We start from the raw sequence: 15,517 nt of genomic DNA on the forward strand, positions 1-15,517 counted from the left end.
CCCCTCAGTGTTCCCCATACCTTTTGAATTTGGACCCCTCCTCTAGGCTAATTCAACCTTTCAGAAGACTCCACTATCATTTCTGAGGTGCCTTTCACAAATTGAATAAACATGAATAAAATACCAAATAGTAATAATCGTAAAACCATAAAACTACCCTCCATTAACCAGTTCTTTAGCAATTTTGCAGAGATTTTTGGGCGCAACAGTATTCATCTTGATGTACATGAGAATCTCTGTATTAGTTACCAGACTAGATAATATTACTTCAAAAGAAGCACTAACACAATTTCATATCCTTGAGTTTCTCGCCTGGTAACAGGACCAGCCTGGCTGCTCAAAGCAAGGACCTTAAGGACAACTCCTTCCTCCAGCTGCTCCCATGGACTGTTTTTAAAAGTTGAGGAGACAGGATGGGGTTTGTTCAAGAAGCAGTAGGCTGTCTTGAGATCCAGCCTGACAACTACCGTAGGTATTTTTTTAGCCCAAACTTTCTGATAATTCCATCTCTCCAAAAGAGGAAAAAGAAAACAAACTATCTAACACCACTTAAGCACCCGCAGGAAACAATCTAACCAATGGAGAAGAAGCTTTTAACGAATTTTTAAAATTTTTTTAAAATTATAATGAATATATTCCATGATTGTTTTTAAAACCTGCTGTTATCCTCCCTGAGCTGTTCAGATAAAGGGCAGGTTATAAATCTAAATAACAATTATAATTATAATAATTATTATTATTACTGTACATGCAGCCTTCAAAATTTTTAAAACAAAAAACCCACACTTTTATTGTGGATTCAAAATTCTGCATATAGTTTCTCTTTAGGGAAAATCATCAGAATGATTCACTTGGTTACCCTAGAGCACCACATGGTTCAAAGTTGTTTTTTAATGTTGCCTTTCCCCCAAATACCTTTACTTCTAGAGACAAACCCTTATCCCTTTTTGGATGACATCAGCAGCAGAAATCACATAAAAGCTACTTTCAATTGTACTCAGCTTATGAGTCCTGATTTCTTAACAGCTAGTATGTTGGTGAACAGGATAACAAGGTCTGCCTGAAAATAAAAGGGGATGACAGTTTTCTTTGTTCAGTTGATTTGTGACCAACAAAATCCTGAAACTTCAGGGTGCGCATAACACACGAAGACACAATACAACATAGTAAAACACAGAAGTATTTATCATCTTAACTTTAGAGACTAAAAGCCAGACCAAATCAATTTAACATCTTTATGCGCCCTCTGGGACGGCTGATTCGGTTTTGGGCTGGGTCGTCACTAATATACAGTTTACAACCAGCTCTATCTCCTGATGGACTCCTCCCCCCCTCCCGAAATATTTACCAGATGTTTTGAAGCCATAGCTGGATGGTTGGAGCAGAGTCACCTGAAACTCAACCCCTTCAAGACAGTGGTCCTGTGGCTGGGGAGGAGGGAAGGCAGATATGGAAGTGCATTTACCCTGCCAGGCCAGGGTGCAACTTAACCACTCGCCATCTGCCAGTAATTTGGGGTTGATCCTTGATGCCTCCCTATAGATGGAGGCACAGGTCACAAGAGTAGCCTATGCCAAGCAAGACTACTAGCACCCTACCTGTCTTTGGAGCACCTAGCCACAGTAATCCATGTGACAATCACCTCCAACATTGACTTCTGCAACTCACTCTCCACAGGCTTTCCCTTGTCCTTGATCCAGAAATTGCAACTGGTACATGATGCAGCTGCTAGAGTCCTCACTGGAACACCTTGGAGGGCCCATATCCAGTTGGTGCTGAGGCAGCTGCATTGATTGTCAGTTGTGTCTCAGATCAAGTTCAAGGTTTTGATATTAACCTTCAAGGGCCCCACATATTTGAGAGACCACCTATCTCCTTATGCCTCCCATGCGGCCTTGCGCTCTGCAGTTGGAAATCTGTTATTGGTACCCAACCCACAATAAGTATGCCTGGCCTTGTCCAGGGCCTTTTCGGACCTTGCCCTGTCCTCGTGGAATGAGCTAAAGGCCCTAACAGAACTTCTACAGGGCCTGTAAGGGCTCTTCTTCCAGGCATTTGGTTGAGGCAAGGATAATCAAGATCAGGGGCCCCTCCTCAGTTTAGCCAGGACAGCAGGCTATTTTCCCCTTAATTTCCCAGAGGCAGGGGGCAGGTTGCTTGTTGAATGTGGGGGAGAGGATGATGTTTAGCGTTAAAGTTCTAAGGTGGGGATTGCTTTTATTGTCTTAATGCAGCGGGCTGAAGTCTTAATGCAGCAGGCACTAGCGGGACTTGAAAGTGAGTGGGACCAGTGCGGCCGTGGGGCAGGGCGGAGCAGCAGCGCGTGGTTTGTGCGGGCCCCGTGGCTTTTGCGGGCCCCCGCAGGCGGCATGGGGGCGTGCAGAGGGTTGTGGTGATGCGGGCGAGGCGAGGAGGTGAGGCCGCGGCGTAGTGGCGAATCTGCAACCTCCGTGGGGGAGGCGATGTGGGCGCGGCGCGGCGCGGCTGGACACGGATGGTGGCCCCCCCGTGGCGTGGGCGAGCTGGGCCCATGTGGAGCATAGTTGGCAGGCAGCGGCGAGTAGGCGAGGCCGCAGCGTGGCGGCGAGGCGTTGCGGAGGCAAGTCAAGCAATGGTGGTGGGCGGGTGGCCGCAGGCGAGGAGGAAGGTGGGCGGATTGGGAGGCGCGATTAGTCAGTCTGGCGCCAAGGGACCAATTGCGAGCTGCGCTGTGCCGATTGGGCACCTGCCGATTGGGCCCCCCGATTGTCAATCCTGGGGAAGGGGCCTATGGGCATCCTTCCTCATCACGGACAGGGCCCACCTTTGGTGCCCTTAACGAATTATTTAATCCACTCCGCTTGGAGCGGTTAAAGATTTGGGTTTTTTTATTTTTGCACCCCTCAGAGAGCCAGCATGCTGGCACCAGCATATAATAAATTAATTAAATGAATAATGTGGCCTTAACCATGCCTCTAAAACAGGGGTAATCAACCTGTGGTCCTCCAGATTTTCATGGACTACAATTCCCATGAGCCCCTGCCAGCATTTGCTGCCAGTGGCTCATGGGAATTGTAGTCCATGAACATCTGGAGGACCACAGGTTGACTACCCCTGCTCTAAAAGATTTTTGAAGGGAAAATGGGGGAAGTTCAACAGGTGCTCTGCTTATGAAAGAAGGTAATGACCAGGAAGAGTGTCAGTGTCTTTGCAACAATTGCTCAAAGAAGCGAGCAAAGCAACTTCCTTTCCCTAAAGTAACTCTACCAACAATACCTTTACTAAAATCACTCAGATACAAATTGCTGCACTATATGCAAGAGATATTGCACCCACTTCAGCAAAGCCAACTTTTTCACCATGTCCCACATGCTAGGCAGCCTCCAGACTAAAATGGACTAACATACACAAAGACAGTTTCAGAGCCCAAGGCCAGGAAAGCTCTGCCAGCCAGTTCTCCAGAAGCCCTACACATTAATGGGAGAGTTTTAGTTGTCCTCAATACAAGGAGGGGGTGGAGCTGCAGAGAGTCACAATCAATCACTGAGAGCTTTCTGGGGGAAAAGAAAGAAACCAAATTCCTGAATTGCACTCAGAAACCAATGTTCTCTCTTCAAAGAACTGGTAGAATGTGTTCCTGGTTACAAGCTGTGCCAAGGAGACAGACAGCTGAATTCAGCTCCAAGACACAGCGTTCTCTGCAAATGCGTGCACTAAAATAACCAGTCATAGAAATGATTTCTGCAACAGCTTTTGCCCTCGCAGTACCAGGAAAAAATCATTCTTTCTCTGCAGCTCACTGATCTATCTAATGAAAAATAAATTGGACTTAAAAACTGAATGAAAGTGTGGTATACAAAAAAGGAAATAAACTCTTAAAAACTACCACCAGGTAAATGTCTAAATCTGGGCCAACAACACACAAGCCCATTTCTACCACTCCCAAAGTAGGAAGATGGTCTCTGCCTCTCCCGTGATTTAAAACAAATATAAGAAACACAATCTCCATATTTTGGGTAATATATGGCCAGTTGAAGAGACATGCATTACATCTTTTTGCAGTGTAATGGGAACAGAGATCAACCACTGAGATTAAATGTATGCACACATTTTTAAGCATAAACAAACTTGTATTGTGTAATCAAATCAGTTTCACCAGACTCATCAAATTAACTTCTTTATCTTTATTATAAGTGGACACTACAGTGCTCACTGCAAGGCCCATATATTAAAGACTCCTACAGAGCAGTATCATTTGTGATTTTCAGCAACACTTCATCACACAGTTGTCACTGCTGCCAAGACTCAGAACTTCCAAACCTCTGCCAGGTAAGAGGAACTCCTCAAGTCATAAAGAGCAGAGCAACAGGAAGCTCCCCAGTAACCCCCCCCCCCATACAAGAAGTTCTAAAGGGCCCATGGTCTGCATTTGCCAAGTCTAGTCTCCCTTCTCAGCACTATTAGGGAACAGTTCAAAAGACAAAGTACTCAACTAAAGAAGAGAGAATTTTTCAAGTATGCTCAAATTTACACGTGCGTTTAAAATATTTGGCATCCTTTCTCCTGCTGTTCAGTTAATTAAAAAACAGAAAGGCGGTTTTAAATACATTTACACCAGTTCACTGAATTAATTGATGATTATGCAAGAAAGTTAATTTACAATTGCATTTTAACTGCCTTGCACGTTATTTGCAAAAAATTGTATTCTGCCTTTCTACCAACAAGAGCCACCAGGGCAGCTAACAGTTACAGCAGAACACTGCAAAAAATATTTTAAATTACATATTAAAAGCACACCAAACAGTAATTAAAACATAGAGCAGGAAAGAAGAGTCACTAAGGGAACACCAGATGGAACAAAGGAATCCTCATCCAGTGGCAGAAGATGAAAGGAGGCAAATGAACATCCCTGGGGAGAGAGTTCCATAGTGTCAGTGCCACCACCAAGAAGCCCCTATTTTGTCTAATCCAGTGGGTCTCAATCTTCCTAATGCTGCAACCCCCCTTGGGTCACGAAGGCTGCTGCTGCCAGGCAGTGAGTTTGGTTTCTGGAGAAAGGTCACATTTATATCATATTTTTCTCCCATCTTGAAAATCTACGCTTCAGTTACTTCATGGTAATGCCTTGAAATAACAAAAAGCATGTTTTCCTAATCAGAAAATATGATTGTATGAATATGCAAGTTTAATTGACCAGAAATGATTTGATGAAGGGATCATGTTTTAAAAGTGACATGCCTAGTGTGATTTTCCAAGGTAGTTATTGTTCAATATCAAAATCAACGGTCTGGGATGGTTTGTATAAAATTATTCTACAGGAACCTCAAAAGGTAAACACGAGTGCTTTCATTGGGGATTTTTAAAGAATTGTTGTAACCCGCCACAAGCCATCAATCAAATCAATCACAAGGTCTCATTGGGATGACTTTTCAGTGTTTTCACGTATCACTTACAGTTCAGAGCTATGAAGAAATTACAAGGGATGTCTGACTTCTCATGAAACAGCAAATGCCTACCTAAAGGGGCTTGTTGCTAGCAGCTTCAGTAATTTACCAACTAGCATGGTAAATTAATTAGTGGGTCAGAGCAGCAGACTCTAATCTGGAGAGTCAAGTTTGATTCTTCCACATGAAGCCTACTGAGTGACCTTGGGCCAGTCACAATTCTCTCAGAACTCTCTCAGCCCCACCTACCTCACAAGCGGAGGGGAAGGGAAAGTGACTGTAATAGAGACTCATTGGGGTAGAGCAAAGTATAGAAACTTTCTTTTCTTCTTCTACTTGCCAAAATTTAGCTTCAGAAACAGGAATTGTTGTTGATTAGCTAATAGAGCAATCCTGAACAGAGATATATTTTTTCCAGATCCATAGAAATCAATGAGTTTAGAAAAGTACAACTTTGCTTAGGGCTCCACCATGTGTCAGGATCTCTCTGTTATCAGGGGTCCCCGACATCTTTGAGCCTATGGGCACACCTGGAATTTTGACACAGAATTTTGGCACGCTGAAGAAAATGGGCTGCTGCAGCAGGCAAAACCAGCAGCAAGATCATTGCCACAGCTTAAGTAATACTGTGTAGATCCTTGTACTGACAAGGCAGCTGCGTCCAAAGCAGTCAGAAGCCATGCTGGGCAAAGTTCTACCCAGAGGAGTTGGCTTTTATAGCCTGCTTTTCAATACCTGAAGGAGTCTCAAAGCCGTTTCCAATCGCTTTGCTTTCCTCTCTCCACAATGGACACCCCACAAGGTAGGTGAAACTGAGTGAGCTATCACAAAACTACTCTGTGATAAATGCCCTAACAGGAATGTGACTAGCCCAAGGTCACCTGGAAGGCTGCATATGGAAGAGGAGCAGGGAATCAAACCCAGCTAGCCAGTTTAGAGGCTGCCGCTCTTAACCACTACACCAAGCTGGCCTTACCCATTTCCTAAAAACACTTGGTGGGCATCAGAAAAGGTGTTGGCAGGCACCAGGACACCACACTGGGATCCCCCCGCTCTACGTCCTTCTGCCAATCACTTGATTAGCAGTACAGTCCTATGGTGAGCTACTCCCGTCAAAATACATTTTAGATTTGATTAATTCTGCATGGACTTATACTGTAAACGGGATTGTGGCCAGTGCTGAACTTTACTTGAAGTCCACATACAACAATGTATTTTTACATGGAAAATTTTCCACCCCCATATATATATAGTCTGTGTTAGGGATGCAAATCAGTCATGATGTGTGGGGCGTGAGGTATGAACAAAGCCTAGACTTAATAGTATATTTGCTTTCTTTTTATATTACTTAAATTTACTTGAATTACTTAAATGCTGTTAACATTTTAAATTATTTATTTATTTAAATCTGCACTAGAAAGTTTTTTGGGGGGAAATTTCCAATTCAAATTTTCCTGGAAAATCTACAACTACACCTACATGTGCCAGTCCCAAGTATGAGGCACTACCATTCCATATTTATACACCCACACATGATACCCATACATGTTGCCACTACTGTCATTCAGTTCCTCATGTCTGAACAGCTATCAACATTTTAAATTGACCCACAGCTGGACACACAGGTCTTTCTTACCAACAGGTGAGAAGAGAACACACGCAATTGCATGATACATGAAGAAAGGCAAGACATTCAAGCAGAGCACAAAATTGGGTCCACTTCTACACAGCTTTTCCTTCCCCCGTTATAGTGTAGCTATAACATTGCTGTATAACATGCATCAAGTCTTGCAGACATGGTTGACATATTTTCACAATATAGCACTTCACATTCTGCATATTTATACATTGTAACTTGGTAGCACAAACGCATTAAAGTAAAAATGAACTCATCTGTATCATAATAATTTAATTATGACTTCCCTAAATCTTTAATAAACTTATAGGACATTAATTATCTTAAGCTAGCTTTTTAAAAAGTATATGACTCATAACACTGAGTTATAATGAAGCTGTCAACTCTTAAATCAACAAATCAAGATTCTGTTAGGTCAGAAGCCATGGTGAACAGACAGCAAAAGTATACAGCAGATGCAGGGCTTACATACAATTTCAGGTCCACTCCCTGGCCAGTTACTTAAGCACCAATGCGAGGGAAGAAACATTTTTCAAGATTTAGGCATTTAAGTGTCCAAAAACAGTGCTTCAAATCGTTTCTGGGAATTAACCAGAAAACAATGAAAATGTTTCAGCACAGATATTCTGTGCTTCATGCTGCCAACTCCTGACACTTGAGGGTTTCAGACATGTCGTCTTCAATGACAGTCCCATATAAAGCTCATGACAACAGGGCAATTTGGAAATAGGGATGGGCACAAACCAAATTTTCCCCTGAAAATGAACCAGTTTGTGCCTCCCCCAAGGGTCATTCATCCAGTTTGGTTTGAAGGTTTCACAAGTGGCCATTTTAGGCTGACAGCAGATGGGTACATGCACCTTAAGCCATTTCATTTGACATCTGTGAGACATATTAACCCTGTTGCCAGCCCCAAATGGCCGCAAGCCATTTTGACCATCAATTTTGTTCCACCCCCGCTTCCAAATGGGAGGGAGTAAAAATTGTCACTGAAATCTCCTGCACAGTCCATTTTAGCATGCCATTTCATTCACCCACGCACACACTTCTAGGTAGCAACAACTGGTCCAGGCTGAACTGGATTGGTTCATTTCAGGGGGGTTAGTTCACAAACAACCTGAATCCTGAACCTAACCAGAATTTTCCAGTCTGCGCCCATCCCTACTTGGAAATTATCAAGACATGTAACTGAGTAAAAAACAAACATTTGGGCCTAATACCTGAATTAGTATTGCATAGTTTTGCATAGCTTCTTGAAAAAGTGGAAGACTTCCTGGCCTCCTTTAGCAGGCCATCCCATTACATGGGGGTCACAATGGAGAAGGTATGTGTACAAGCAATTGTTGATTTGGCCTATTTGTAGGTTGGCGCCTACAGAAAACCCATCTCCGATGATGAGTGAAGCTGTCATGATGGAATATAGGAGGAGTGGCAGTCTATGAGAGTCTAAGGCCATGAAGATATTTGTATGTGATAGCTAAAACCTTCAGTTGGGCAGCCAGTGAAGCACCTGCAGGAGGGAAGTGTTGCGCTCCATCTAGCTCCCAATGATAGCTCAGCTGCACTAGCTGGAGTTTCCAAATTGATCTTGAGAGGATACCAATGTACTGTTCATTTGGGGCCTTAAAACAGTTGAAACTGTCATTTTTCATTGTACCTGTCTTTACCTGGGCACAATGCATACCTCAAAAGGACAAGCTCTGAGCATATTCAATTGATAGGAGAGCATGCAACACCACACAACATAATGCATGTTTCCTTATTTAACAGACCTGTTTTTAAATACTTTGCCCTACTCAAACAGCATAGCTTTCTTTTCTTATGTACCAGCATAGATCCCTGGATCTTTCGAAAGACACATTTGAAATATTTATTCATTCATTTGCTTATAGCCCTGCTTTCTTGCTGAGAATCAAAACATCTTAGAAAACCTTCAATTGTCTCCTATCAAACAGCATAATATATTCAATAAACAATGCAACAGTACTAGGATTAGAGTACTAGAAAACAATACAAGCAAAAAAACTGTCTACAGCATGACATACTGTAATACTGAACAACACCATTTGTAAAATATCAAATGTCAGGACCCTTCCTCACCTTCTCAGAAAGAACATTCCATCAGGAGAGAGCCACCCAGGGCCAGTTTATCCATGTAGCACATGCTATGGTCCCTGTACTTTCAGGGGCCCCATATGGCACCTTTGCCCCCTGAATCAGGGCCACAGCCTTTCTCCTCCCCCACTTTTCCCTCTTCAAAGACATTTGGAGTGACACCCCTTTCCACTGTGGGGGGCCCTTCTTTCCCTAATCTAGCTGCTCCTGCCATAATTGTACTCTGCTGAGGCCCCACGAATCCTTAAACTGATTCTGGTGCTAGGGACCCCACAAAAATGACTCCTGGAGCCACCGCAGGAAACACAAGACATGCATTCAAGTTGGGGTCATAACCCAGTGTTTTATTATTATCCAATATTTCTGTGAAATTTGATTTTTAAATGCCCTTCAAATCCAATTCCATTCAAGTTAAAGATTACATGCAGGGGACACGATAAAATTATGTCATCTTCAAATTATTTATTTGACAAACCAACTGGCAATTTCAAGGTCAACTATATCAATTCCCAACACAATAATTATCAGTAATTAAGGAAGCATGAGCTTTACAAAGTTCCTTTCATGTTTATACAGTGTGGACACATGTTTGTGTGTAATCCATCATTAATATATCTAAGCATCTAGGTCAGCAGACAAGTCCACATATTTCCTGGAACTGCTGGATACCTTTTATTGTGTGTGGATTTGCTCTCCCCCTGCTCTGGTGACCTCTGTATTGGATATAATGGTGCTTGAGCTAAACGCAGGGACAAAGAACCAGCCATCCTCAAGCAGTCTCTACTGCACAATTCGCACTGAAAACGCCTGTGCACCCACACTGGCAGTTCCCCTCAACCAGCTGACTGTTTTTATTCTATTGGAGAACAACTCCCCCACCCCAAAGGAAAAACCTTACCTAAAACCAAAACAAACCCTGCAGTTGGATGTATGTGAAGACTACAGCAGAAATTTTCAGACCCAGATGGGATAGTCAAACAGAACATGAAGTGCACTGGAATTTTAAGCAATACTGTAACAAAGCACACCCCATTTGCAATTGCAATCATTTTTAAAATGCAGCCACCAAAGCATGTAGCATTTCTGCTTCAACATCAGCAGAATTATTTGTAATGCAGACCAGAGGCACCTAACTGAATGAAGTTGTTAAAGTTCTGTTATCTTTAACTTCAGTTTATGGGCTGCACGCAGTCATACCTTTTTGTCACAACCAACAAACACCTCAAAAGGGGGTAAATGTTCTCCTTTGTGGAGAAAAATTAAGACATGAAGATAATTTGAAAAGTAACTCTGTGTCTTGTGTTTTTGCTACAATGGATGACAAAACACAAACATTTCATCCCAACTCCTACACTAAAGCCTTGTGTCCCATAAGCATCCATGCAACTGGATAAGATGCCAGCCCAAACAGAGTTATACCATTCTTGGTCACTGAAGTCAGTGGCTTAGAAGGACACAAGTTTGCTTAGGATGGCACTGCGTACAACCTGTGGTTTCCATTATGCAGAATTTTCAGATGAAGGGAAAAACCTTCATGCATGAACTGTTTACCTGCCCTTCAACCCAGTAAGCCTGTTACTGTCCAATGAGTTACCTCTAAACAGGTCAAGTGCAAGGACCTATATCAGAGACATAAGGCAGTGGCTCGTCAGATAAGGGGTCAAAAATATGTCTTATCTGTATTATGTATATTCAGTTCCAATTCACCTTCTTGATGGCATCCATACATTTAAATACAAGTAAGCTACATTTTATTACATGCAAAATAAATCCCATGGAGGAATGTTTAAAATTGTGACCTCAGGTTGTGATACCTAAGCCCACCATTTTAAGGTCAACTTTCTGTGCAAAGTGTCTCAAATCCTACTTTTCAATCCTATGCATAGAGACCAATTTATTCCCAAACAGCCATAGGATGCTACTTTTAGTACAGTCAACATAATTCTAAGTACATGTGTTTGCTTGTTTGAAATTAAGCCCAGCCACACTCAGCGGTATTTACTTCTTCTTTGCTTCCTAATAAAGGATGCATACGGTTTGGCTGCTTACCTCCAGTCCTAAACCCAGTTACTCAGGAGTAAATTCCATTGAGTCCAGGCAGTCTCATCAACAAACATGCTTAGGTTTGTATTGCAAAAATTACTGACTTCCATTTGCAGGATTGGTGTATGTTTAAGTGTACTTTTATTATGCTAGAAACTTTCAGGGCCCACTTCTTAGAAAAAGATATGCCAACGACAGAGACGTGGATAGAAACCACAATCACAAATACTTCAAATGTAGCCTGTTTTCCCTTCCCTCCCGTGTAGCAGAGGGCAGAATTGTGACGTTTTGCAAGATAAAATACTTTTTTCCCCCTTCCCACATTTGCTGTATTTGCCACGTCCTGCAAGGGAAATAAGCTCCTCGGTGCAGTCCCGGTTCGCCGCTACGGATAAGGGAGCCGGGGACAGAAGCGTCAGCCCAAAGCGTCTTCGCGGGCAAGCCCTCGCAAGGAAAACACTGCCCCCCTCCCCCCCCCCCGGCGCCCTGCATTTCTACTCCGCGCCTTTTGTTTATTCCACCTCGGAGGGGAGCTCCTGCCAGCGCCAACTGTCACCACAGCGGCCCATCTGTAAATGATGCCCCCAAACTTTGTGGGAACACCCAAATCCCCTGGCAAGAGCGGGGCAGGGCAGAGCAGGGCACGGCTCGCCCCCCCCCCCCGGAAGGCACGCGAGCCATGCCTTCCTTCCCCATCGACGGCTTCCCCCGGCCCGGGCTCTCAGCGGACTGACAACTCCCGCGGCCAGCGGCAACCCCCGCTCGGCGAAGCCGCCTATGGGCAGCTGGGTGGCCTAGCAAGGGGGCCGGGCCGCCCGCGCCGGGGGAGAGCCAAGGCTACGGACCCCCCCGCGCCCCCCTGCAGCCGTTCCCAGGGGCGCCCCACGAGCCCGTTTGGGCGCCGCTCCCAGTGGGGGAAGTGGGCGCCTCTGGCAGTGGGAGCGGCGCTGAAAGAAAGGCAGGCAGGCAGGCAGGCAGGCAGGCAGGCAGGCAGGCAGGGACGCTCCCCGCAAGGCGAGTCCAGGTCCCCGGGCAAGCCCTCCACCTTCCCTCCAGCAGCCGCCTGCCTGCCTGCCTGCCCGCCGCCCGCTCCGGCCTGCGCTGCCGGGGTCGCGGAGAGCGAGGGCCAGCCACGCCGCCCCCGCCGCCCCCGCCCCGCCGCGCTGCCTCCCCCTGGCCCGCGCGAGAAGGGAAGGGCCGCGGCTTACCGTGCGCAGAGCGGGGAAGGCGGCCGGGCGGCGAGACCCCGCCGGCTCCGTGGCTCCGCTGGCTCCCCGCCCCCCCGAACAGCTGCTCCAGGAAAGTCTCCGAAGGCGACCGCCGCCGCTCTCTGCCGCTGTCTCCGAGGCGCTGGGCTGCAGGAGACGGAGAGGGGAGGAGACAGGGGCGGGCTTCGGGGGCGACGCTTCTCCCGCTCGGCCCGTGGGAGGAGGAGAGGAGGAGGAGGAGGAGGAGGGCGCGGGGAGGGGGAGCCCTCGGGACTGGAGCCGCGGGCTCGGGCTTCAGATCGACGGCTGCTCGCGACGCAGAGCCCGGGCGGCTCCCGGGGCCGGGGGGTGGGGGGCGCGTGGAAATCCTCCTTGGCCCTGATCGTCAAGCGACAAGAAGGGGCTCTTTGCTGCCGATATTGCGCCCACGCACAACCGACGGCGATGAAGGTGTGCGCGAGTATGCTTGCCCGCAAGCACAAGAGTACAACTTGTTCTCCACATATCCGTTACAATCCGGAACGCGCTCCCATCCCAGATTCCACACTGAGAAACTAACGGATCAGAATCGTCACTTCATGCTCCTCTCCAATACGCACCTTTCAAAGGATTTCAAAGGCAATGCCTGGCATTACAGCCCCGACCCCTGTGCTCGCTGGTCTGGAAGCAACTCCCGCCGCCGCCGCCCTGTTCCTGAGCATGCAGGCACCGAATTGCAGGCCTGCAAGAAAACAAAGTACTGGCAGAGCCAAGAGGAGGTGGTGGAGGTGCCAGCGGGGAGATAAACCCCAGGGAGCTGCCTTTTGCATTTGGTCCCTTGGACCACCCACCTCCACCCCCACCCGCTTGTCCTTCCAAAAGGAGATGCCCCATACCCTTGGCGATTGAGATATCCCAGGGTTTATCCCCTGCCTCCTTTCTCTCCTTGTGGCAAGGAGCTGACATCTACATCAAGCAGCTCTTGTGACACAGCCGCGTCTCACTGGCAGTTGCCAGGCTGGGTGGCCTAAGGAGAGCAAATTTAAACAGGCAGCCGGCAGAGTCAGAAATATTCTTCCCACAAAATAGTCTGCTGCTAAAGTGAAAACAATTGGTCATGAGTGGAAGTTTATGGGGAGGGGGGAAATAGCACAAAAGAAGTGTCGTTGTGGTGCAAAATCAACATGTACAACGTGTAGTACAAAATGTGTACATTTCATATCAGAAAGATGTGGAGCTCTACTACAATGATAGTTACAATAGGATCTCTGTTAATTACTCCCAGCATTCTGCAGTTAAGAAAGATACATTTACACATCAGTCTCCAATCCTGATCTATTTATTTGGTTCACTACTATTTATTTGCTTCACTATGTCCCTCCAAAAAAAACACACCCAAGCAACACACCCAAGGTTGTTACTTCTGTTTGGTCCTTACATCGCTAACGGTCTTCATTATATGGTATGGTAATTTGCTGCTCACCCTGTATTGGCTGGATCTTCCATTTCAATGTATCTAAAAAGAAGTGTGCTTGCACACAAAAGCTTATACCTTGGGGAAAAAACTTTGTTGGTCTTAAAGATGGCACGGGGATCAATTTTTTTATCAACGTTCTCCAGTTATTGGCACATTGTGATAAAATTCTATGATAAAATTAATAGCTCTGCTTACTTGCTGCATTGACAAATGGGTTAAAAACGAAAATTCATCACACCCTTAATAAACCGTGAAATACCTGCCCAGATCACAACAAAATCAGAGTCCAAGAGCACCTTTAAGACCAACAATGATTTATTCAAGGCGTGAGCTTTAGAGTGCCTGCACTCTTTGTTAAGCTGCATTTTTGTTGTAAGACTAGAATCTGGGATTTTAAACTAGGACTCCAAATGCTCTAGGCCTTTAATCACTATATTACACAATAACAAATTGTTTTCACTTTAGCAGCAGAATATTTCATGGAAAAAAGGCAAAAAGCAGTCTGAGGAAACATACAGGAAAAAAGTTCTTCCTAAAACAGTTAAGCTTTGCCCCACTTTGAGTCCACAAATACTAACGTCCTTTACCTTTTTACAGTTTACACATTATTTGATTCTTCATTTATTACTTATTGCTAAGCAAGTAATTTGACTCCACTGAATTGTATTGTGCTTGAGATGACCATTGAGACCGACAGTCCATGCTGTATAGTGGTTAATGTGGTTAATGTATTAGCCTAGGTCCCTTGGGGACCTAGTTGCAAATCCCCACGCAGTCATGAAAGCTTGTTGAGGTCCTTTGGGCCAATTACATACTCTCAAGCTAACCCACCTCACAAGGTTGTGAGGATAAAAGAGAGGAGAAGAGAATGACGTAATCTATTGTGGATCTCTATTAGGGAGAAAACTGGAGATATTGGAGAAGGTCAGTTTACATTCCAATCCCAAAGAAGGGCAATGCCAAGGAATGTTCAAACTACCACACCATTGCACTTATTTCTCATGCTAGCAAAGTTATGCTCAAAATCCTACAAGCTAGGCTCCAGCAATATGTAGACAGAGAACTTCCAGAAGTACAGGCAGGATTTCGAAGAGGCAGAGGAACTAGAGATCAAATTGCCTACATACTCTGGATCATGGAGAAAGCTAGGGAGTTCCAGAAAAACATCTACTTCTGCTTCTTTGACTATGCTAAAGCTATTGAATGTGTGGTGCACAACAAATTGTGACAAAGTTCTTAAAGAGATGAGAATCGAGAAGTAACAGTGAGAACTGGGCATGAAATCACTGATTGGTTCAAAATTGAGAAGAGTTTGGCAAGGATGTATACTGCCGCCTTGCCTATTTAACTTGTATGCGGAGCGCATCATGAGAAAGTCAGGGTTAGATGAGTCACAAATTGGGATCGAGATTGCAGGGAGAAATATCAACAACCTCAGATATGCAGATGATACCACTCTAAAGGCAGAAAGTGAAGAGGAACTAAACATGTGGGTGAAGGAGGAGAGTGCAAAAGTTGGCTTGAAACTCAACATCAAGAAAACGAAGTTCATGGCATCTGGCCCTCTCAATTCCTGGCATATAGATGGGGGGGAAATGGAGGTAGTGACAGATTTTATTTTCCTGGGCTCCAAGAT

General features: G+C 45.2%; 1 protein-coding gene across 6 annotated transcripts in view; it reads right to left on the reverse strand.

Moving 5' to 3' along the window:
- The window catches only part of GREB1L (GREB1 like retinoic acid receptor coactivator), a 169,947-nt gene extending 156,789 nt beyond the window's left edge, over positions 1-13,158 (reverse strand). For 3 of the 6 annotated variants that reach the window (XM_077352634.1, XM_077352633.1, XM_077352630.1), the window contains exon 1: positions 12,426-12,591. The gene's annotated coding sequence lies outside the window, so the exon portion shown is untranslated. Of the gene's footprint in view, positions 1-12,425; positions 12,592-13,024 lie in introns of those variants that run through there. The other 3 variants (XM_077352631.1, XM_077352632.1, XM_077352635.1) reach the window with 3 other exon arrangements.
- Between the last annotated feature and the right edge of the window lie 2,359 nt (positions 13,159-15,517).

This window comes from Paroedura picta, chromosome 9, assembly GCF_049243985.1.
Source record: "Paroedura picta isolate Pp20150507F chromosome 9, Ppicta_v3.0, whole genome shotgun sequence".
Classification (NCBI taxonomy): Eukaryota; Metazoa; Chordata; class Lepidosauria; order Squamata; family Gekkonidae; genus Paroedura; species Paroedura picta.